Below are 25,169 nucleotides of genomic sequence, written 5' to 3' on the forward strand. Positions count from 1 at the left end.
AGGATATAAAATTGCCCCAGTGGTTGCAAGACTGCATTTGTGCTATGGCTTGCCACTTTGTATAGAACAAGAAGACCTGCGTGGCAAGATTTACTTATAGCTGAATAGGTAATTATATTTTCTATAGTGGGATATAGTTACTTGGCAACACTCATCTCTTGCTGCAGTTAATGTGAACGCTATAGTGTCGAAACTTGAGGTAAAACAAAACGGATTGTCTTTTTGTATTCCTGCTCTAAATAGATGTAGATCTAACAAATGAGCTATAGACTGATTCATTGTGGATGAATTACATTCATTGAATTGTTTGTAAAGTAGAAACAATACAAATATCAAGAAAATGGAAGAATTCAAAGCTAACCACTTCTAGTCCCAACAACTGCTGTGGAAGTTGTGATGAAGCCCTATATAATAATAATAATAGTAATAATAATTATCATGATAATAATTGTTTAAGTATCCTAATAATATAGTTGTTAAAGGGTCGAGCCTTTAACAATTATATTATTAGGACCCTAAACATTTATGAAATCTCGTGATGGAGAGTTTTTCTCGCAATAATAATAATAATAATAATAATAATAATAATAATAATAATAATAATAATAATAATAATAATAATAGTGGAGAATGATAATGCAATCAAGGAACGATGACAAATCTTGCTCGCCATCATTGATATTTCTGGAAAAGCCTAGGATGGGTGCTAATAATCAGTTAGTGAACATATCATCAGCAAGGGCAGAAGTTTCCACAGTGAAGACGTTTTCCCATACTTAAACTTCTTCAGTGTGGAATGAGCCTATGACGTCATCAGTTAACGTCACTGTTGTTTCAAAACCCTTACTGGTGATTTTGATGGCTCTGGCATAGGAAACACTTTACTCTGTTAAGTACCAGAGCTATTGAACTTAGGTACTAAATAATACTTGCAAAAATTAAGTAGGGTTATAAAATATACACTTGCCAACTTCAACTTTATCCGATGTTTTGGTAAAGGTGTTGCCAAAAACCGTGTTTCATCGGCTCTGAATCCCTTTAGTAGTATTTAATATGGTGTGAAAACTATGAAAGTAGCCAGTTCACTTTTAAATTTAAGGTTCCATTTTCAATCTACCCTTATCTCTTATCTGTTGAGATTCTGATCTAATGTCGACTGGGGTTCTCTTAATTCAGAAATATCGCCTTGCTCTTGTCCGTGTCTTTAAGTTCTAAATATTTATTGGTATTATTACATTATTAACTCAGTTCCCAGCACTTGGCCTTAGGCCTGAATTATATATTCCATTACCATTATTAACATCATTATCATTTTCCCCACACTTTTAAAATTTATTCAACATATATCAAATCTGTATTTACCAAAAACTTGATTCTTTATAGTCACACTGAAATTAAGGTTAGTATACTCCATAAAACTAGAATAATTATTACTACAGTTAGTATCACAGATTGTGTTAATCGTCAGATAAACGTAAACTCTATAGCGATAATCCTTAGAGTTGTATTTATATAAGCATCTCAACAATACAATAGCCACTTTCCTTAATTGCAGTTTAATCGTAGTTTTCATGCATTTAAAAAAAATTCTTATTTAATGGTTTTCTCCCTTACTTCTAAAAGGAAGAATAATTTTGAAATAGTTGCTTTGGCTTCCTTCGTTAATAGACTCTGAAACTTTAAATGGTTAGAAAGATGTTCAGTGGCATTAAGTTATCTAAAGTCAAAACGTTAAAAACAGTATAGTATAAATTATCTTTAAAAATTTCGTATGTCAGACTGCCGTGAGGGTTCCACATATTCGTTTTTGTTACCATGTGTTCCATCTATAACAAATAATTTAACTTAAGTCTGTGCGCTCTTACCTTCCATCTCATTTCCTGTTTTGTCAGCTCCCTCTGTCCTTTGTTTTTTGAGTGGGGTGGGGGCGGGTGAGGGGGGCCATAGTCTTCTAATTCTCAAAGCCATCGATTATGAAATTTCTATTAATTTGAACTTGGCTGCGATCATATTTTTTCACACCAGGTTTGTGTATGTTTATAACAATGTACAAATTACATTTGAAACGAGTATTTATTGAAGTACATGGCAGCAAGGATTTTATCTGGAACATTAGTGGTGTTCAGAAATTCTAACAACAATTTTGCTATGTTTATTTTAAGGTATTTTTGGAAAAATACAAGTGGATTAGGGAGTAACTTGAACAGTAGGTGTTATTGCTTTGTTGAGAAACTTGTATCCCTCTTAAAGAAACTGGTACTGCTAAAGAAATCAGAAGTTTATATTATAAGCTATTGTGGGCTTGTAATTTTTATATAAAAGTTCAAAACAGTCTTAAGATTTTCTTGAGAAAAGCGATTGTTTTTGTTAGTTTTAAATATTTGCATATATCAGAAATAATTTTTATTGGTGATATTTACGTAAGTTCTAAGGTCTAGGATTTTCTTGAAAAAAGAGTCTCTGCTTTTATGTTTTCCGTATTAGCGTTTGACAGAGATAGATTTTCAGTTATAAAACGCAAGTCTTCTATTTTGATTATCTTAGTCTTTGTAGGTTAACGTCATTTACCATTATTGTTTTCCGTTTACATTCTAAATGGTTTATGTTTTTGAAAAATAAAACGGTAGTCGTTACTTTTGTCAAAATGCTTTCATCTTTTACGATATGAAGTTTTTTTTACGAGTTTAATAATTTAGTCCATTACACAGCTTTTATTTTATTTAAGACAGGAAGTAATGGGAGAGGCGAATTCCTATATCTTGAACGTCGTATTTAACATTATCAATTTCAATTTACTCTACAGTAGATGTTCCAAACTACAATATTTCAATCTCATCTTTTTCGTCAACACCGAAACATTCATCGGCGTGTCCTATTCAACAATTTACGTTTAATGACAATGAATGAACTCGCTTTATATCAGTTAGCCCTACAATAAAAATTAATTTCTGAACTATTGAAAGTTACTGCCTGCCATAAATCTTTGTGCGCTGTATCTCTTAACCGACGTTAAGCCATATTGTTTTTATTTTGGGTGTAAGAGTATGATGGTACCAGTTAAAAAATGTTTGAATTTTTTTTTCCACTGGTTTTCCAAAAATTTTCAATTTACAGTTTACTAGTTTATTCATGATAGCTCTCATAAATTATTGCTCTTCACATTCACGTAATATTTAAGCTTCATGTTGTTTATTAAGTTTCAGGATCTTGAAATATGTAGACATATTGCTGCTTATTTTATCCACAGAATTCACGGATGCTAATGTTTTGCTTTAGTTAAACTACTTTTGCATTGTCATACTGAAAATCTGCAAATGTTCCAGATAGTTGGTAAAAGACTCGATTCAAAATATTTTCATAATCGCTTTTGTATTGTAACTGTTAATGATTGTAATATTTTGTCATTTATTGTAACTCTCTTTACAATTTAATTTGCTTATTGTATTATCTACTGTATATAAACAAGAGAACTTCTGTAATTGCGTTAGGTTTGACATTCGGCTCTCATTATGCCCTTTTGAGAAACTACTCAGCGTTTTATAATAATCAGTTACTTAGTTAAATCACTAGCTGGAATTCTTGATTAAATCACTAGCTGGAATTCTTGATATTTCTTCATACAGTTATGGATACCCTTAACATTTGTGCCTAGCTTAAACTGTTTCATGTTATAAGGGTAAAGAATATTCTTACCCAGCATCATCAATAACCAGGTAAAGCTGTGATTAAAAATATATTAATGATCAGTATTTAAATGTTCTTAAATGTTAACAAGAATTTTTAGTGTCGTTAGTTTATCAATACGTTAGTTTTCATGAAAAATCGGCTATGGTTTTTAGAATACTTCCCTCTACCAAACGTATACATTTATCTCTTGATCTTCGTAAGGTAATCTTGTTTAGCTCAGCCAAAAGTTTCAGGCAATGAAATCAAGATCTCTTGAATCACGCAATGCATTCGAGATTAAAATCTTCATTTCGTTAAGCGAAAGTCGGCTACTGGTAGACTTGTTCGAAGCTACGCGGTATGTGCTGACGTCAGCCGCGGACATACAAAGATTCGTTATAACTTTTGCGGAGCACCATAAAACTATTCAGTGCCTCCAGTATCCATAGTTTAACTAAATTACTCGGACATTCGTGCGTTAATTTTATAATTTACTTCCAACTAATTAACTATTTGAACCAATTTTATAATTCTTTAACTTCCGTTACCTTTGGGTACTTGGTACACGCCTGACAATTTCTCATTGTTTTATCGTGATGTTTACGTTGACCTCTAAAAGCAAAACAAAATTGTCATCTGCCGGTTTGTATTGTGACTAAAGTTTGTGTCGGTTGTTATATGAAAAGTAACATTTAGTTTAGTACATAAAATGTTCTTTACGATACTACGTTCAATAAGCAAGAACCTAACCACAACGGAGGTTTCCCAAAAGGGCTGAGTGAAAGCAGAAGTCAAATCTCTCTACAGTTTTGGTTATTGTAATCTGTAGTCATTCTCTATCAGCATTCACGCTAGATATGAAAAAACAATTCGCACTCTTGCGTTACGCAAGCTTTGATGTTTATACAGAAGTTCTCTTACCCATGTTAATGTAAAAACGAAATGGAAAGATTTAAATAAAAACTCATGGAGTCAACGCTACAGCGTTCCAGGAGGCGGGCGAGTGCCAACATAAGGCCACAAACACAAAGTGGGTGCCACCGTCCATTTCAGAAAATGGTCCACGAAGTCGTGAAGAGGAAGCTCAAGTTGATACCAAATTGTTCCGAGAAGAAAGGCCCTTCTGTCCCTGTGTTTCCCCTCTTTAAATATTTGAGTCTTGATGGAACTGAAGCCTTAGCTCCCGTTTTCTATTTGTGGTAGTCAAGGAAGGTTTTGTTCTCTCTAGCTTAAACATACCTTAGTTACTCAGCAAAGCAAATGGCCGTTACCATCAGTCGTAATATCTCGGTTTTGTGTATTTTTTTGACCAGGGTGTAGTTGCAAGTGTTGGTGAAAGTTTCTCATGACACGTGCTTATTTTGTCCAGTGAATGTGCTGTGCTTTATAATAACGTATTCTTTAAGTACTTTTAATAAATTTCAATTAAATTTGTAGACATATTAATTTCGTGGTAATTGATACAGCTATTGAAATATACATATACTATTTCCAGTTGCATTAAATGAGTTAATTCTTTACCCAAATTCTTGCCATTAAAATTGGTTATCCTTGTCATCCAGAATATCTTGCTTATGGCACCTTTGGTTGCAATTTGTGGCTCGTGGGCCACCTGGAAAGGAGGTACAGCTTGTGGCGTAAATATCAGTCTTTTGCCTTCAGATTTCTTTTTTCTTTGTATGGACATAAAGAAGGGATAAACACCATAAGAGCCAACTTGGGGTATCTTTTGTTATCTCAATCCTCCAATTGCATTCTATGGACTGCCATGACGGAATAGAGATATTGAAGTTGACATTTGCGAAAATTATTAATCGTCTTAGTGTTTATATCAGTTTTTGATTAGTTGAATTTCACTTAAAGGGTTGGAATTTTTTAAAATTATAAATTGTATTAAGTTTCTTGGGATGATGGAAACAGTTTCTAGTATGACGTGTCAAATTTTTATGAAACTGAGAAGACAAAATACTTCATGAGGAGATGGAAACTATTTTATTTCAGATGTTTATGAAACTTTAAGTATAAAGTGTTTTTATGAAACTGAGAAGAGAAAATGCCTCTCGGTAGGCTAACATTTTACGGGTCAGGTTCCCATTACGTTGCTTTCAGTTCTTTGCAGTCATAAGGGCATATAGCATCGTTTATTTTCGTTCAATTTGGTGCTTTTCATAATCTCAGACTTCCCAATTTTACTGATAGGTAACATTCAGTGCGTGGAAACTAATTTTTGTCGTCACGTTTAGACCTAATTCCAAATTTACTCCAAGATTGTTTAATTGGTATTTTTGACCCAGAGTTCGTTGTTTTCTTCTCGTTCTGCTTTAACCTGTAAGTGTGTGTTTGGGTTTTCTCTTGCCTTTGTCTTTAATTTTTTGTTTGTTTGGCTCCTTTGTCCTGCTTTCCCTTTGTTTGTTTGGCAAAGGTGCCCGTTACTGTATCAACATTTTCTTCCAACGTACTTTGTGGTAGTTTGCATCAGATTTTTAGAAACACGGAGTGAAAAGTATGATAAATTACTGACTCTTATTAGACACTTAACGTCCAAATGAAATAAAACTCCTAATAGCGTTCTTTTTATCACTTCATTTAACTTCCTATTAACAATATAAAAATTATTTTTAAGGTAGCTATAAATAGGAATGAAATTTTACAGGTTGCTTCATAGGTCTATGTAAATTTCTGGAAGAGTTTACTAAGGTTTCTCCTACGCCTAATTGAGCTTTCAGTTGTAGTTTCGTTAACAAAAGCATATTTTTCCTTATATGAAGGCTTTCATGGGCATCTATAAACCTAAGAGTTTATCTAGTAACGGTGGCGGATAATGTAAACTTTTCTCTTTAGTATTGTGATTTCTAGTTTACTTCCTAAAATATATGGCAGGTTTTGGAAGACAGTAAAAGGGTGTAATATGAACTCTTAAAGCTCTTGGTTAAACTTTGAACAGAGATATTTCTATCAATGCCCGTTAAGCTTGGGGATCAGTATGCAACTGAATGTTTTTTTGTAGCATAACTAAACTGAAGACAACGCTGTATTTAAACTCCCAAAAGACAGTATTAAACTTTGGCCATGGGTCTGTTCGACTTGGGAATGTCTAGAAGGCCTTGGCAAAGGTGTGCTTTATTCAGTGTCTTCACTGAACTGGTTGGTTTATGTGATGTAAGTAATGAAAGTAGTAGCGTCGAGTAAGGATTTTTCAACCTAAGACTGCTTTCTTTATCTCTGTTAGGTTCACTGTTTGCAGGTTCTGTTTTGGCAGAGAAAATAAAAACTCTCTCTCTCTCTCTCTCTCTCTCTCTCTCTCTGAGACTAAGGGTGTTTTTGAGTCTGAACTGAAAGGATTACGCTTTTTTGATTCATTTGATAGCTTAGTTGATTTTAAAGAATCAAGTAAATCAGAGCACTATATCTTTAACTTAATTTGATAAACTTGGCTCCTTTGGGTCTTAATGGGAATAAATTTTCCATCTGCATTTTTACCATGTTGCAAGTTGCTCTTCCTTCCAGTAGCATAGCTTATGTATGTTTTAGTTTCTCTCTTTTTACGAATTGATGGCTATTGTGTTCACGTTAGAAGTGCATCTTTCATTATTGTTAAATGCACTTTGTGGTTTTGATATAAAGTTTTATGGACATAGTTTTAGTTTAAAGTGAAGAAATGAATTCATCTCGGGAAAACTTGACCTAAGACAAACTTGAACCTTTGACCCTATAGCATGTGTGTAAAGGAATTTTTAGTCGCCAGTTTGTGTTTCGATGGACAATGTGAACCTTAAAAGCGTGCTATAGCCCATATGCTGCCTTAGTGAAGAGAAAATTAGTGCATTTTGTCTAAAAATATTAAATTTTTATTTATTTTAGTAAAGAATTTGAGTCAAATGGTGTGTAGATCAGAGTCATAAACTTGCAATTCTTTTATAGTGTTTTTAAACTAGAACGCCCTTCCATTGTAGTGATGAAAACTTGACTTAGTGGAAATTATAATACTTAACAAAACATGAGGTTAAAAAAGATCAGGTCGCCGCTTGTTAGGTTATGGAATACAGTTTTATGAAAAGAGAGCTCAGCATTTAAAAATATTAAATTGGTTAGGATATCGACCACTCTAAAAACTCCCCTTCAAGAACTTACTATCACTTTCCCATTTTCTTTCAGGTGAAGCCAATCATATGCAAAAGCAGTTATTTCTCTCTCAAACTATCTCTTGAACTATGTTAGAAAAGTATCATGCAGACAATTGTAAACAAAATCTTTCAATACCTATTAATCCGAATCTGCGAAAAACACAAGATCATCTTCAATCAAATTACGACGGTAGATGTATTTTCGAAATAAGATATGAAGTCAGTTTTGTAAAAGTAATATTGGGATCTTGGAATGAAGCTTTTGCCTGATATGTGAAATCTAGTCTTTAGTCTTTGGTCGTGTTTGCAAAGTCATTTACAAGTAAAATCTTCGGTCACATTTGGAAGGTCATTTTTAAGTTTTTGAAAGTTAAATTTAAACCCTCCAATTCGTAATTTAACCAGCTAGTCTCGGATTCTGTGTACTGGCGAAACCAGTCCCAGATTAAGTGCTTATTTATTAGTCGGGCTTAATTTTTTGTAATTGGATTGATGCCTATATTCTTTGAAGATGAAATAAAACGAACGGTTTAAGACCATTACTTTCCATATTTGCACTGTTATTAAGATGAGATTGAATAGGCGAGCACAAGCGATCGCGTACGTAGGGAAGTTTATATCGGCAAATGGGTTTCCATTTCTTTGGTACAAACCTTATATTCTAAGAAGCTGTAATCGTAAGTCTAATTGTTCGTTAGCCTAAAGTAGCAGTTTTCCTTAAAGTTTTCACTGAGTTCCAGTGCTTGACTTTAAGCCTAAAATTCACACTTCATTTCATCTGTGGACTGTGTGTTTTTTATTCGGACTTTTAATTTTTTTCTTAATCCCTCTTTTTCTCTCTCTCTCTCTCTCTCTCTCCTCATCTCTCTCTCTCTCTCTCTCTCTCTCTCTCTCAAAATACGTACAAACTTGCAGAGTTGAGAAAGTACATCGCACCATTTCAAGTCACACCTTGAGTAGTTATCGAGATGTAAAATCTCTCAGAAATAATGTTCAGGTCTTTTAATGAAGATTCTGTCCCATAGATTTCTACAATAATAAAAGTATTATCATGGTAGTAATTATGGTAATTACCAATTTTTAATAAAAACTTGAGATATAAGCCTAGAACGGAGGCGGTTTAGAATGTCTAGTTCCTTATGGAAGAGGGACTGGAGTTATACTGTCGATGCTCCACTTATTAAAAGCTAACTTGGACATGCTTATTTACATTTATCACCAAACGTTTTTTTTACTGGCTATATAGAAAATGGAACTGGAACAACAGCTGTTAAGAATACCGAATGTATGTCGTTATGCATTAGCCCTTAAAGCTATCAATCAGCTGCTTTGGTCTGAGGACGTGTCAATAGTACTGCAAATTATGACAATTCTGTAGGTATTGTGATATGGAATGCAACTGGGCGAAATGATCTAGTATATTTTATAGATTGGGTAGATTAGAATGCAGTTTTGAGAAAAATAGTATATTCTATAGATTCTGTAAATTTGGAGAAATATAGTATGCTATATTCCTATAGATTCTGTAGAATATAATCCAGCTGAGAGAAATGATATAGTATATTCTATAGGCTTTGTAGGATATAATGCGGCATGGAGCTAAGGTACAGTATATTCTATAGATTTTGCAGCATAGAATGCAACAAGGAGAAAGACACAGTATATAGATTTTGTAGAACAGAATGCAACTTGGAGAATCTCTCTAGCAACGATATCTGAGAGTAGGCCAATGGTCCGTGTGCAGTAGAAGGCGACATCTGTCCGATTTGATTATCGTTGGCGGGAGAAGCAGATAATGAGAACATTCGCTGTGCATCTCTCCCTCTTTTACCCGACTCAATCACTTACAATGGAGAGAACTGTGCGAGAGCCTGGCGTTTGCGCTGTCTTGTCTGCCTTTTGAGGTTGGCGCGACTGGTCCAGTGCAACCAATAGTACCATATCTGTTGTAGATTTTTTGGATGACTTGTTAATCAATCCCTTTGGAAATAAATTGGTTTAAGTGACATTCTTATAGTTTTTCTGGATGACCCTGTGTAAATTTTAGAAAAGTGAAAATAACTTTCCATAAGAATTTATACAGTAGTTTATCTCATCATGTGTACATCTTGGTTTTCCTGAATAATCCTAAATAATTTTGCTAAATTTTCTTTCGATGACTTGCAAGAGCTTAAAAACAGTAGTAGATCTCATTGTGTAAGGCTTAGTGTCCTCAAATTTTTGCAAATTTCCTATCTTGATAAGGCAACTGATAAGAGTATAAGTACATGATAAACTGCTTTATTTAATTACCTGATATGGCTTTTGCAAGATTAAGTCCAAATTTCGCTGTTAACTTCCACAAACATTTAGCTTTCTTGAGAGCATGTTATTAGCATATTATGCTAGAAACTAGCAACAAAGTCAATACCTAACCCAATATTGCTTAAAAACTTACAGTAAAATTACGGAATCATCAAACTTAGAATGGGCAAGAAATTAATAAAAAAAAAAATCACAAAGGTTTTTCTCAGCCAGAGGGACATCAGTTATAAGTTGCCTTTTCTTTTAAATTAAAAATATAACAATCGACTAATGTCAATTAAAACAGTTAATGTCAAGTATTAAAAAGCCCAAGTTGCTCGGGCATAAACTGGACAAAATTCAAATGTTAGTATTCTGCAGAAAATTTTCCAACTAATGCAGCACCATGCTTGTACAAAATATCCGCAGTTGTCGCCATCTTGAAAATTTATTTCGCCAATGAACAAGTATGTTTTTTTATATGCTGAACAAATGTCAAAGTTTATGTTGCCTAATCTAAACACAAGGTATAGACACCACTCGATATGCACGAAAAAGCAAGACGGCAAAGCTTTCCAGCCACTTCATTTTAAATCGGGTAAGAGTGATGGCCTGTATCTTGTAGTATTACGGAGGACAACAAACTTTGATGTCTGTTCCATATATAAAAAAGTATTATTCATTTGGTTTAATAAATTTTCATTTGGAAGACAGCCTTTGTGGGCTAATCGTGCTCTGGTCAAGGACAAAAATACAAAATTTCGAGCTATTACGACTGCCGGAACACATTTGGTTTGGCGGGTACTAAGGTGTTTAAGCTCTAGGTAAAACCTTCCCTAGCTACAGCAGAGAAAACGGGACGAAGGCTGTGTTCACGATCGTTCTTTGTTCGATGTGACGTCAGAAGCGGAGAAACAGCGGGCAAAGTGCTGACTTTGCCCCCTTCTGTGTGGGATCGTGGGGCCTGGCCCTGTCTTCAGTTCTATCAGGACAGACTCAGATATTTAAAAGTGGCTTAACACTGGGTGGAGAATTGTCCCTTCCTTCAGAACAATTAGGTATCTAACTTGGACCCACTCTTCACGGCTTCAGAGTGCGGATCACTTTCTGAAATGGACGGTGGCCAACCTGTTTGGTGGCCTTATGCTGAGAACACTCGCCGTCTCCTGGAGGCGTTGTAGCGTGATTCCGTGGGAAAAAAATTTTAAGATTTTTTTGGGGGGCAAAAAAATGAGTAACCTTCCCTAACATTTTGTAGGTATTATCTAAAATTTAAGTAAAAGAACGTCCGAAAATTTGCTTTGTTTTATTTTCTCAAAATCTACATTTCTCTGGTCACATTTTCATTATTGTATACTCTTTACAACAGGTGTGCGTGTACATAACACAATTTTACCCTCCATTTGGACATGACGGTAGCAATACTGCCTCTCTGAAATTTCACCAAAAACTACCAAAAATGACTGACATACTAATAGAATGAAAAGGTTGCCCGCCTGCATAAAGTGTTAATTTTACAAGGTTCTAAAGAAACTGGCTTTGGTGATAAGCCATTCACACATTACAAACACACACAGACCACACCTTCCTGCTTTCTATACAAATTACTGTCTGTATCGTATGGAAAAAGCACATATCAGGACCTAGCTTCATCCTGAAACCTTTTTTCTACTTTACCTTATGCTTCAAGCATTAAAAGTTTGTATTCGTATGCGGAAGTACATTTAATATCTTGTATTCGTATGCGGAAGTACATTTATTATAAATATCACTCTCGACAAACATTCAAGAGCCGGGAATGTCAGCAAGATTTACAAGTTTGGGTAAAGTTGCAAGACCAAGAATATTTGGGATCTGAAGACGATTCAACTGTAATTACATGTAATGAATAAATAACAGATTAATGGCTACTCTACCCTGGGGAAATCAAGGCAATTATCTTTTGTACTCGTATTGCTTTGCGGTAATTTGCGCGAATACAATTTCAACGGTCAACCCGTGTAGGGATATTCCCCTAGTTGAAGAGATATTTATGAAGCGCTAAAGGCCTTTTGTTACTATGCATATTACTGCACTTTACTTTCATGTCTTGAATGGCATTAATACAAAGTTATTGTACTTGACGTTCATGCCTTGAATGGCGTTTATGTAAAGTTATCGTACTTTACGTTCATGTCTTGAATGTTGTTCATTATAAAGTTATGGTATTTACGTTCAAGTAATGGCGTTTATTATATAGTTATTGTACTTTACGTTCGTGTCTTGAATGGCGTTCATTATAAAGTTATTGTATTTACGTTCATGTCTTGAATGGCGTTTATTATATAGTTTCTTTACGCTCGTGTCTTGAATGGCGTCTATATAAAATTATTGTACTTTACATTCGTGTCTTGAATGGCGTTGATATAAAATGCTACTGTATTATCCTTACGTATATACTCTATGTCTTGGAATACAAACTATTGATGCAGAAATTATAAAGTAATGGGGAAAAGGGTTTCACAATGAAATAATTCATGCTATATGCTTCTTTTCCTACGATACAGACCTCGATTTTTATGAGGAATATCAAGATGTGAGCTAAAAGTATGATAATAATCAGTAAACGGCCAATCACCAATGTCAATTTCCTATTTGGAATCTTGGTAAAACTAGTACTTCACACAGGCGGCGACTCTTTCATTCTACTGGTCGAATTAGATTGGCGTTTTTGGTGGTCCATTTTCTTATTTGGAAAATTGAGATGATGAACTGCAAAACGTTTGCAACTTCATTTCTCCATCATAGGGCTGAAAACGTTGCAGCTCCAGATCTTTACCAGAAAGCAGAAAACGCTTGAAGTTTCAGAGGAATCGACACCACCACTCATTACCGGCTATTCGCTCTCTGGAAAAGGGAATGAAGAATAAGAACACAAAAAAATGGGCAAAACAAAAATAAAAAAGGAAAAATAAAATACGCCTGTCTCAGCGTATTAAATCACTGGAAAACAAAACCAGTGAAATGCTAGGAGTGATAAAACATTACTAAAGGGAACCTGGAAATGGATAACGACATTAACAATATAAGCGTAACAGTTTCCCCGTAAGGAAATACCCTTGATATTCCGTTAATTTAAACACTATCAAAAGTAAATACTTTTGCCTCAATAATACTTGCAAAACAAAATATTTAATTTTGATTCTTGCACAGCACAGTCAGGATCTAACACCAAATAAATTCTTGATCAACTTTTAGGTGTATTATCACATGTCCATTGTAAGTCGGTGTATAATTACAAGTGAGTAAGAAGACTATACGATTAACAAACGAATATCGTGAATGGGATAGATGGAAAAGAATGAAACATTCTGTACAAAATTGTTACTAAATAATCAAATAAAAATGAGAGAGAGAGAGAGAGAGAGAGAGAGAGAGAGAGAGAGAGAGAGAGAGAGAGAGAGAGAGAGAGAGAGAGAGAGAGAGACCTTAAACTGAAACCAACTGAAATGAGATAGCTATAATAGAAACTAAAATGTTGAATACATAATAAACTATAAATGCATATCACTGTCTGCTACGGAAGAGCAATATATAAATTTTCATAAGAAAATTCATTATTTGGATACTTACCTACTGTTACAGTTAGTTTATATCTCCGAGCCGATAGCCGAGTCGGCAAACTAAAAATCGAATGGCTGCCCGAATGACTCTAGTTCACCTGTTCTCCACCAGATGTTTACAATGTTTTAGCTTTTGTCATTTTTCTCCTTTACATCCCACTAGGTTGTGGGGAGGCTGTATGGGGTCTACTTTAACAGTAGGTGAGTATCCAAATAATAAATTTTATTATGAAAATTTACATTACTTGGGATGAATCTTACCTACTGTTAAAGTTAGCTGATTCCCACATTGAGAGGAGGATGGAGGGTAGTGCAGCTACACAAAAATCCGCTCAACCAGTCGAGCTAAAGGTTTCTTGCATGAAATCTAAAACATTCTTAATTGATCTGGAATCCTTTCTGGATCTTACTACCACCAGAAGTTGGATTCCATTCAGGGAGCAAGGCTCTCATACGTGTGCAGCGAAGAGCAGCCTTGTGGAGAAAATCGCTTCAATTTGGCCAGAATGAAACAGACGCGGAGTGAGGGGACCCGCGCCAGAGTCCAAAAACCCTATAAAACGACAGTCACTAAAAAAAATTACTTTTATGATATGGTACGCTCCTTTACAAAATGTGTACCTTCATGCTCTCCAAAATATTAAAACCTGGGATTTAAAACAAAGAGCCTAAAGGATTGCTTTTTCTTCGGTTCAAGAAAAGACTATCCACTACCAGTAGAGGACTAAGGGCTTTACTGTTTTCAAACATGATTCTGCATACTTCAAGGTAGTGAGTGGGCAAAACCAAATTGCACTTCTACTGTGCCGCATTAATCCCATCCTCAAGTGATAAATTGTCACAACACTAAATGAAGTTGCAGTTGCTCTCATATTATGAATGTTCACCTTCAATAAAAGTAAAAGGATGGAGCTAGTTCTCATGCACTAGCCTAATCAAATACATTACATGTTCTTTGACAAAGACATTCTAGGTTTTCTAAAACCACAAAACAAAAGTTAACTTTGCCTCTTCCAGGCTTAACCATTGCCAAAGACAACTGGGTTTTCTAAACCACAAAACAAAAACGTTAACTTTGCCTTTATCCAGGCTTAACCTTTGACAAAGACATCTAAGTTTTCTAAAACTACAGAACAAAAGGTTAACTTTGCCTCCTCCGGGCTTAACCTTAAAGATGTTCTAGGTTTCTAAAATCACAAAACAAAAGGATAACTGCCTCTTCCAGACTTAACCAATCTAAGTAAGTTTTAAATGCCCCAACAGGACAGTGAAGTGTTTAGTCTTCTTCTACCCCACCAAAAGGTTAAATTTGAATTCTTACATTTCTCTGAAAAACTTAGCCTTAACATTATTCTCAGCTCTAAGGCAAAAAGATAGAATAGCATTCCTTTTACAACAGCTTTCATGAGAGTGCTTGCAATAAATTTACTCTTTTAACTGCCGATAGTGCTAAATAAAACTGGTTTCATAATCAATAATTCAAAGGAACTCAAAAGAATCTGCAGATAAAATTTAGACCTGTGTCTAAATTTCCGAGAGACTGATACTGAGATGAAGAGGCTCCAATCTCAACACCTTAAGGTGCTGATCATCACCACATCTAATAGCACATGATGCAAAACAATAACGAGGAAATAACAGTATGGATCATCAATAACCTTGAAAATAGACAGTGAAAAAGTCAGTTAAACTTGATGTCTACAAGGTTCCAGGTGCTGAAAATTCCTCTAGAATGGCACCCTGAACAATACACAAACAGCTGCTTCTGACACAAGGCCTGCGGTTGTTTCACTGATTAAGGACAGATCCTATGAGACCTTTGAAAATCCTTATAGGAGGAGATAGTTGGGCATCTCCAAGTGGTTAAGTGTGAGATCACGAAGTTAGGTGGAAATGCATGGAATTCTGTGTTTGAGTCGACTTCTCCTAAAGGAAGAATAAGAGACATCTGCTGAGAGAGAGAGAGTTTGAAAATCATTTGCTCTGAGGCTACTAGGGCTCTAGAGGTCACAAAGCAATTCTTGAACTTGAAATTTGCTCAATACTTCCTTAGAGTAGATAGAGAGGGAAGGCCCATGAATCTGAATCAGGCCTAATTTAAGTTAACACTGCCGCTGCTCAAGCCTGAGGGCCTTAAAGGAGTAGTAATCGACTGGTTGTTCCTCTTCATCTGCATGCTAATAAGTCTACATTTGAGTGCTCCTCTAATCCCACAGCAGCTGTCGAACTTGCGATTATAATGGCCTTTCTATAGCTAGTTTTGTTCTTTCTGAATCCCCAATCGCCAAAAACGCTGTCCTTCCACAAAATGAATTATCAAACCAATATCATGTTGTTTATTTCACTCAAAGAAGCAAACTTTCCATTATGACTTTGTTTCTGTCCAAGGATAAACTTGCTAGGCATCTTCGATGGTCTTTCCACTGTCCTGACATCAAGTAAATTTTACCAGGTGTAGTGTTGACCATTCTATGTTGTATAAAAGTGTAACAACACTAGTTAACATTCTTTGCCTCGTGTTGCACAGCTGCAGGAAAAACAAAACCTGGATGTAGGTTTCAAGAACATGGCGACAATGATGGTCCTGGATTACTTACAATTTTATAGAACATTAGCTGTAAGTCATACAGCTAATGTTCTTTAAATCTGTAAGTAATCTCTTATGCTGAGACTGTATTGTAATTGAGCCTGATTATTCTGATAAAACCCCCAGTGAGGCCATGTTTCCTAACAAAGAAAGCCCTTACCAATTAGGAAGCTTCCTTCAGGGCTAAATTCAAGAAGCAAGTGTCTACTCGTCTTCTTACAGAAGAGCCTGCAAATTTCAAGTATCATCCCCACATCACTAGATAAGAATGAGGAGGATTTAGGGAAGTCGACTGAAAATCATTATGTACCGAGATTGAGCCAGGTGAAGCAACAGGTCCTTGGTCTTTGGAATACTGTTGACAGAGTTGGCCAACTTGAACCAGTGATTCAGTAGAAAAGATTTCTTGCTCCTGAAAATTGACACCATCCACCTATGGACAACAAACTCCCTGTAAATACTTATAGAGGCACTGTACATGAACCCAAGAAATGTGCCTTGAACAGCAATACCTCCTCTGTGAATACACCTCAAATAACTCACGTGACTGAGGATGCACGTCCACAAAACATCTGATCGTTCTTTTGGAAAGTCACTAAAACCATGCTGGAAAAACCAAAGTATGGGGACAAACATTTCAAGTTATTGTCTCAATGTGTCCAACAATGACCACCAATCTACAGTTGCTTATGGAGCTAAGGGAGTCAGAGGTAAAATCCCACTGATTTACTGCCTGGTCCATTTCATTCTCTCTATTTTACAACCTCCTACTAAAGACTGAGACTTCTGCTGGAGAAGAAAAAGTAACGGCAATAGAAGATTAAACCAGTGGGGGTAACCAAAAAGGAATCATAACTATCATTCACTGCCTTCACCATGTAAGGTTCCACTCCCAAGTCTCTCCAAGCATGCCAGGAGCTTGCAACTGGCCATCTACCAGAACCCCAGGGCTGAACTTATCCCCAAAAGGTATAAAACAAGATGTGCACCAATATATACTCCCTTATCACCTTAAACCTGTGCAGCATAAGTGTTCTCACTTATTCCAAACCGAGTTAGTATAAGCATGAGAACATTAGCATGCAGCATCAGAAACGAGTTAAAAACTAACACTCTTCCTCGCTAAACTCCCGCTGGCGCCAAAAACCTTAATCGAAAGCTTGGGTTCTCTTCTTCAAATACTAAGAGGGCGCCAAAATACTCGAAGACAAACGAAACTACTCTCTATGTGGTTGCCTTCCTCAACTAAATGAGGATACAGTGAAGCTCAACACTCCAGCAAACACTGATCAAACCGAAGGAGATCCTCCGATTCAAACTCTTCTTCTGTCAGAGGGCGACAGGAAGTGACACCTGGAGACAGCAGCTGAGTACTGCATCAAATCCACGACTCGATGAAAGAGAGACAGTCTGAAGCGACTCGGCTAAATGAAAGAAAATGAGGCGGCAAAAGAAAAATGGGAAATGTTGGGAGGCAGAGGGAAAGAGGAGTTACAACTTTCCTGCCTTGTCCGAAAGCAAGTCAACATACTTGAGAGCATTCCCATACAACACATCTTTTGAAAGCTATGTAGCTAGAATAATATCTAGCTTGGAAACAACAGAAGATACTGTAACCATGGTAGATTTGGAGAGAGAAACATTAATCAAGGCAAAGTAAGTGATTTGTTGATAGCTGAAGAAAAAGCATGCAAAGAACGAACAAGTGCATTTCGACGGAGAAGGGGAATAGGGTAGCAGACAAAGGTTTAGGATGAACAAAAGGCGAGAGATTGGTTAAACAATCGACTGAGTCGACATAACATCAGAATGAGTAAAAGTCACTTCAGACAATTTTAATAAAACTGCCTATACCTATATAATTAGATCTATAGGTGCTAACAACCTCATACTAGGTGCCCATGATGGCAGAAGTCGCATTTACCAAAACGATCTTTTGGATAACCCATTTTATGAGACAAAGAGCGTGAAAAACAGAGGGAACGCAAAAATGATTGCCTTCAGAAGGATATTAATATGTATACATACTAATTCTAAATATTGCCAATAAGACGGTGAAAAGGGAGACTTAGGTACTGGAGGGCGCCCTTGCCCCGAGAACAGACCTGGTTCCCTGGTAGCTGACTCTTTTGCAAAGTCCCACTATTGCAGGGCAGTCCAAGGCTGTGATACAAACAGTGGCGAGGGGGCACCAACACGTTACTTCTAACAGGGAACGTGGAAAAGAACGCACACTATGGGGGATTTGCAACGGTTCCCTGTGCACGAACTCAGTTAAACTTGTAACAAAACTTAAAATAAGGTTAATGCCCTGTTCTACTAATTGATACGCTTTTCCTGAACCGAAAGGGGAGCAGAGGGAGGAGCTACAAAGGAAGTCTCAATACTAGCACTATCGAAATGCCTAGCCTGGGTAGGGATAGCTACTGATGAAGGGACACTAGGTAGGGAAGACCTGACATGTTAAAGTCCTGACCTTAACTAACTGCTTTAGCTATCTATCAGCTTCCCTTCTTTTCTTATATCTGACATATTTAAGTATAAAGTCCTCAGACCAATCCCTACATTCCTCACATCTAGTTTTGAGATCACACACTGTGCCCATGCAGCTGGTACAAACCGAATGTTGATCTACTTCAAATTTCAACCTCCTGCTTAAACAAAAATCATTCCTGCATGGGTTTTCCTTCCGGTGGAAGACATCCTAGGAAAATGAAATTACAATACCGTAAACAGGTGCAAAATGGCCAAAACTTCACAGAATACCAACAATCCCCTATGAGAATTGGCAGCAACGAGAATTCTGACAAAAGCTAAAACATTGGAAACACACCTGGTGGATAACAGGAGAAGTAGGCAGTCATTGGGCAGCCATTCGATATTTTGTTTGAATGCCAACTTGCCTACTGGCGTGGAGATATAAGCTAACTTTAATAGCAGGTCAGATTCACCCCAAATAAATGCCGTTTCTTTCAAGACAACAAATATAACATGATTAGACCCACATACAAACCTGTCTGGTCTTAATGCAAATACAACATGCCTCTATTTTCTTTACAGCTGTAAAATGCACAAACTCATATTTAAATGTTATTTTGCTATGCATCTAGAACTTCCTTTCAAAAAAACTATTTTTTTTTTTTTTTGCACAAATTCAATCAGCTTGTTTCCTAGTCATCATTAGAACCCAAATGTGATTTCAGATAAAAATTCTAAGAAAATGCATCAAGATTTACAAAAAAGAGTCTATGCCACAGCTTCTCCTTAATAGAGCTACACCTGGCAAGGTAAGCTTGACCACTGGTTTACTACCTTTGGGACTATAAAACAAAAATCTCCAGCTAATTTAGTCTTGAAAAAATGTAGAGGTCTGAGTAACAAGAGTCACGGTTTCCATCTGCTTTCTGGCTTCAAACCAACAATGGCTACTAGTATGGGGGGCTATATTCTCTGAAAAGGAAGCTTAAGTCGCAGATAACTCCAATTATAGAAAAAAGCGACATTCAGAATCGTGCACATTTCCAGATCACTAACCTCAGAAGTGCCAGGTATGATAATTCTAGGGTTATTAAAAATTCCAACAAGAGCAACTTTGTTACTTTTCACCTGAATTGCCTCGTTGCTACCTGAAAGGCATATCCCTTTGTATTATCTACGACCTACAAAATTAAACAGAACACTTAAAATTAATGAAGACCTAGCAGTACCTGTTGCTAACCTGATACCAGCATGGTAAATACTGGTAAAAAAATTCAAGCGGTCTATCAATCTGCTGTTTGTGAACAGTAACATACTGACTTTAAAATATTCATGGTCTTCTAACAGTTGGCTTTCAACAACTCAGCTTCTGGTGCGGTACCCATCGGATTGTTTTGTTAGAATTTAAATTCAACCACAGAAATCAGACACTCTCTACACCCTATGGCCCTTCAGATATCTATATATCTATATGGATCAGAGTTTACTCCACAAATATGACAAAAAATGAATGAGTCATTTCACTCAAAAAGAACTTGAAGCCAACCTAACTGTTTGCCTCATAATTTGGTTAATGGTAAGCTTAAACTAATGCTCAACTCATGCCACCAGAAGAGCTGCAAAAAAAGTTGGATAGAGCATCCATAAAGGGTTACATTCGGAACACTATCCTTGAAGACCTCCCAATTTTGAAAATTTCCTCCCTTTGCTGCTTTCTTTTCTAGTCTTATAATGACCAATTTTTTCCCATCAAGTACCTGTCAGAACCAAGGTGTCAAGGTAATTACACAGTATGCCCAAATTTATATCACCCATATTCTGTTTCTGACACTAATGGTAAATAGTTTTGTATTTCTAGAAGCTTTCTCAATCATAGTGCATTTATATCTAATGTCAGCAGGTCCAGAGTAGCAGTATCAGGGCTGAAACAGTCTTTCCACTAAATGAATTTTATATGAGAGGTTCTTGTTAGCTTGGGTGTTAAGGATATATAATGCCTCTCTTTACTTAATACCTTGGAAGGCAACTGATTTGTAGATGATGATTTTTTGAAGGATTTGATTAGGCCTTAAAATTACATGTACCAAAATTACGATACCTTTTCCACACAATATAATTTGGGGTTCTACTGGTGAAGTCTGATACAAAGACTGACCACGACTGTTGACTGATTGATTATGAAATTTAGGTCTTGAAGACTGTTGATGAAGTGATTCCAATGTTCGACAAAACTGGCCTGTGCATTTTTACTTTAAAAAATTTTTAAGCTGTATGTCAATGGCAAGAGCCTATGCTATTATAGTAACTTTCAAGTAAGGCGAAGTTAGTGATGGCACCATTTAATAAATCAATGGTATTATTCACACAATCTCACTGAGGTCTCTGCGTCAGTCATGGTTCCTGTTTGATGACAGGTATGGGTAGCTTCTCCTGTGCCAAGTAATGAAATTCTATAGTTTTCTGCTGCAGCTAATATTAGATTACCTTTTGCATTTGCTATGGGTACTATCCCCACAGATGGAATTTGTGTTAAAAGTTCCCCACTAAAAGAAAGTGTATTTGAAAGCTGATAGATGAATCATGTAAAGTATACTCACCATGCAAAACTATTTAAACAGCCTTTGCTTGTGAAGAGTGTCCATTGTTATGGGAATTTGAGACACTTCGTGTTCCACAGAAGCAAGACCTTCTCCACGGTTTCCTGCTTCTTAAACTTGCCAAGTAAGACAGCTCACTTATTCTCATGGCCAATATGTATTGATATCTAGCTGAGTTTCCTGTAAGCAAATGGTCAAATGAGAAATATAGATAAGCATCTTAATTTCATCATGTTTATCTCACAATCACTGAATATTTTATTGTGCAATGGTAAAAAAAAATTATTTTTAGAACTCTGTAAACAAGGGTTTCATTACAGACAGTGGTACAGTTAAATTACAGCCATCTTAAATTTGCTATGACATAACTTTCCGTCAGATTTAGGTGGGCAATGTGACACTAATTCTGTGACCCTTAGTATGATATACCAAGGTAATGTGACTAAAGGGGGACCAGATATCAACTCTTTTCCTTTTTCTTTGCACCTACAAGATAATACAGCCAAATTCTTGCCAGTATAACCATTCCTGGATTTGAGTATACCATACACTGTTCAATTAGAATGTATGTCTCGCAGTGCTTACTACTTTGGGAAGTCTTGTAGCAAATGTGGACCTAAGAACAGCTTGAGGCATAAAGGTACCATATTTTCTCCCTATCTTTTCCCCCTCTCACTATATCTCAGCTTCAAGTTTCCGTTTTTAAACTTATAGTGTAAGCCATTAACTGAGATCATTAACTTTTCATGTTGAATAGTTCAGGTTAAAATGAGGTCTGCACTCAACAAAAACCCACCAATAAATGGAAGAGGGCTTTCTTCTACGGATTCAGTAAAAATACGAACCCTATTGGTTTGCGAAGAAATATGTAAGGTCTTCTACTTCACATTACCATGCAATGGGTGCCTAATATCTCCAACTATTAAAAGCCAATTCCTTTAATAAATTTTTCTAAATCTTTCATGAATGCATTTGCTGTGATGATGCTTTCATTTTTTGACATGATGTCTATGAAGTTTAGATATCTTTTGCTGTAAAGACAGTGATTTTAGAACGCTGTACATAATGTTAGTTTACATAGTTTAAAAATAATTAAGTGATTTTAAATATATAATTTAGTTTACACATAGTTTATGAGATTTGGATGAATTTGACATAAATATCTACCACAAACATTTGGTTAACCAATTCGAATACCCATGTGTCTTGCAATAATAAAAACGTTACTACAGTGGCAACCTTATATTTGAGCCAGGTTAGGTTGGGAAGGGTCTAGGGACAGTGATGATTAAGGTAAAAAAATAAGCAAATTATCTTTCCTAGATAGTGATCCCCTAGTAGTCCAGTCTTAGATAATGACCCCAAGAAATATCAGTCCTGATATAACAACCCCAAGCCTTGGGGGTCACTATCTGAGAAAGATCTGTGGGGATCTTTCCTGACAGTGACCCCAAGTAGTCTAATCTTAGATAATGACCCTTTTGCAGACAATGAGGATTAAGGTGAAAATAACCAATGTTTATAAGCAAAAGGATCTTTTCCTAGATAGTGACCCCAAGTAGTCCAGTCTTAGATAACGACCCCAAAGAAATATCAGTCCTAGATAACAATCCCCCCGTTTTTTGTTGGGGTCACTGCCAGAAAGATCCCCAGAGATCTGGATCTTTCCCAGACAGTGACCCCAAATTGTCCAATCTAGATAACGACCTCCAAGAAATATCTTTCTGATAATGACCCTGAGCCTTGTTGGGGCTCATTATCTAGGAAAGTTCCTGGCAAATACTGTCTGAGATTTGAGGTGCCCTAGGTCATGTTACAATGGGGTCCAAGGTTGGGGGTGAGAGGGCAGTTGCTCATGGGACCCTTAGGTTAGGTAAGGCTAGATAACTCTTTTATATTTCACTCTCTGATTTATGGCACCCTTAGTCATGTTTAGCTGTGGTGTCCCAGGCTGGCTCTCAAATTAGGTAAGACTCTTCAATGTGTATGATACATTAGAATGAATCCCTATATTTTACTCTTCCACATTTCCTTGCAATAACTAGGTATTTGCAAAGGATATCAACGTTGCACTACTCCAGGCCAAATAAAGAAAAATAGTTTATATTCTTACAGCATTATAGGCCTTGAAAATACACTGATAATAGCAGTGGTTTTGTATTCAGTATGGTTATACAGTAGACCATTACAACTATTCTGGTAAATAAATTTACTCTGTGAATGCAAACAAAACAAAACTTCAATTGTCAGTTTATAAAGCTAATGTTTTCATGCTTATATTGCAATGCTCAGCAAATGTCTCTATGGGAAATCTGTTAGAATCTTAAAATACCCAGGAAGTTTTCAAGTTTCAGAAAGATGCACTACTGCACTGTCTGCTGTGTGTACTATATATGCCTTAAGAGCTTGGGAAGACCCAGATGTTACAGGATTCACACAAAACATCAACAGTGGACTTATAAGATTAACAAAACTTTCATACTTTGTGCAGCAAATACCATTAATATTAAGTTGCCCCTCACACAGTGTGGGAAAAGTACACCTCCTACATCATCATTAGATTACCAAGTCATTTAATCCAATGTTGGCAAAAAAATTGATTTGTCATATATTACCGTTTATTATCAACCCTAGCAAACGTATATAACAGAAACTAGTTAACCTTCTGCACATGAAAATTTAATAAACTGAAAGCACATCATCAACATCCAGCCTATTATCCATTAGATGTTTACTCTAAATCGTTAAGGAAGAAAATGACAATTTAACATAACACTATAGGTTATATCTGTACAAGGAGAGTTAGGATAGGATGTATCCTCTTGTGCAATGTCAAAGGGGTGAAGCCCCCATTTGCCAGGTAAAGACATGGCACTCTAGGACAGGCAAGCTCAGAATGTATCCATTTGTGCACAGTTAGGGGTCCAAAGAGATGCACCTTCATAACAGTGTTGAGGTAACATGTGACAAACTTTTGGGGGATGTTTAATGGCCAAGATTTGATTATAAGGGTGTTAAAACAGTCATTCTAGGCAGGGTAAATGTTGATTTCATCCATGAAAACCAACTTGGCTTAAGTTATTCAAACTGAAGAACTACAAACTTACACACAACATTCTTGAACTAAAACTGGGCTTAAGAAAGACACTGCTCAAGTGAGAACCATGATACTGTGACCATAATGTGGCAGTTTTTAAAGTGTTCTAAGGGCTAGCCTCTTAGTAGCCTAAAGCTTAGGAGATTCTACATTTGTATTATTGTGCAGCAGAGGAAAGGCAAAAATAGAGCAGGAAAGGCAAAAAAAATCTTATGAAATAACCTTGTAAGGACAAAGGGAACAATGCATCACCAAATACCAAATCTTATAACTTAGTCTTTACAGGGAAGATTTACTGCTGTTTGACCCCATAAAATTGGTACAACCTTTCATCACCCATACTTAAGTGTCTATTGCCCGGTATTATGTTACGGTTATTTTGGGCATCATGAAAGATGCCCTTGGTGTGCGAGTTAACCTTGCCTATAAAAAAATAATTTTGTATCATTCTAGGAATAGCTATACCTTAGAATGATAGTGTTATCAGCAAAATCACTTCCATTAGGCATCTGAATCAGAAGCCCTGGTAAAAAAAGGCACAAGAGTTGCACGCTTTAAGCCTTTTTCCATGGGTTCCGGCCAGTTAAAAGCGGATTAAAGACATATTCCAACAGGAATACATCCTTACCTAACCTATCCCATGTCCCCGCCTGCAACATGACATCGTACATAGCTGAAAGACAAGTGCACAATTATTCAGTAGCGTTCCCAAAACCCAAAATTATTAACACTATA

General features: G+C 36.2%; 1 long non-coding RNA gene across 1 annotated transcript in view; it reads right to left on the minus strand.

Moving 5' to 3' along the window:
* Positions 1-11,364: 11,364 nt before the first annotated feature.
* Positions 11,365-25,169, minus strand: part of LOC136835204 (uncharacterized) — a 14,825-nt gene continuing 1,020 nt past the window's right edge. Inside the window, exons 2-3 of the long non-coding RNA XR_010852021.1 lie at positions 21,338-21,517; positions 11,365-12,959 (exon numbers count right to left, since the gene is read on the minus strand). This is a non-coding gene — a long non-coding RNA (uncharacterized lncRNA). The remainder of the gene's footprint in view (positions 12,960-21,337; positions 21,518-25,169) is intronic.

Source organism: Macrobrachium rosenbergii, chromosome 55 (genome assembly GCF_040412425.1).
Source record: "Macrobrachium rosenbergii isolate ZJJX-2024 chromosome 55, ASM4041242v1, whole genome shotgun sequence".
Taxonomy (NCBI): Eukaryota; Metazoa; Arthropoda; class Malacostraca; order Decapoda; family Palaemonidae; genus Macrobrachium; species Macrobrachium rosenbergii.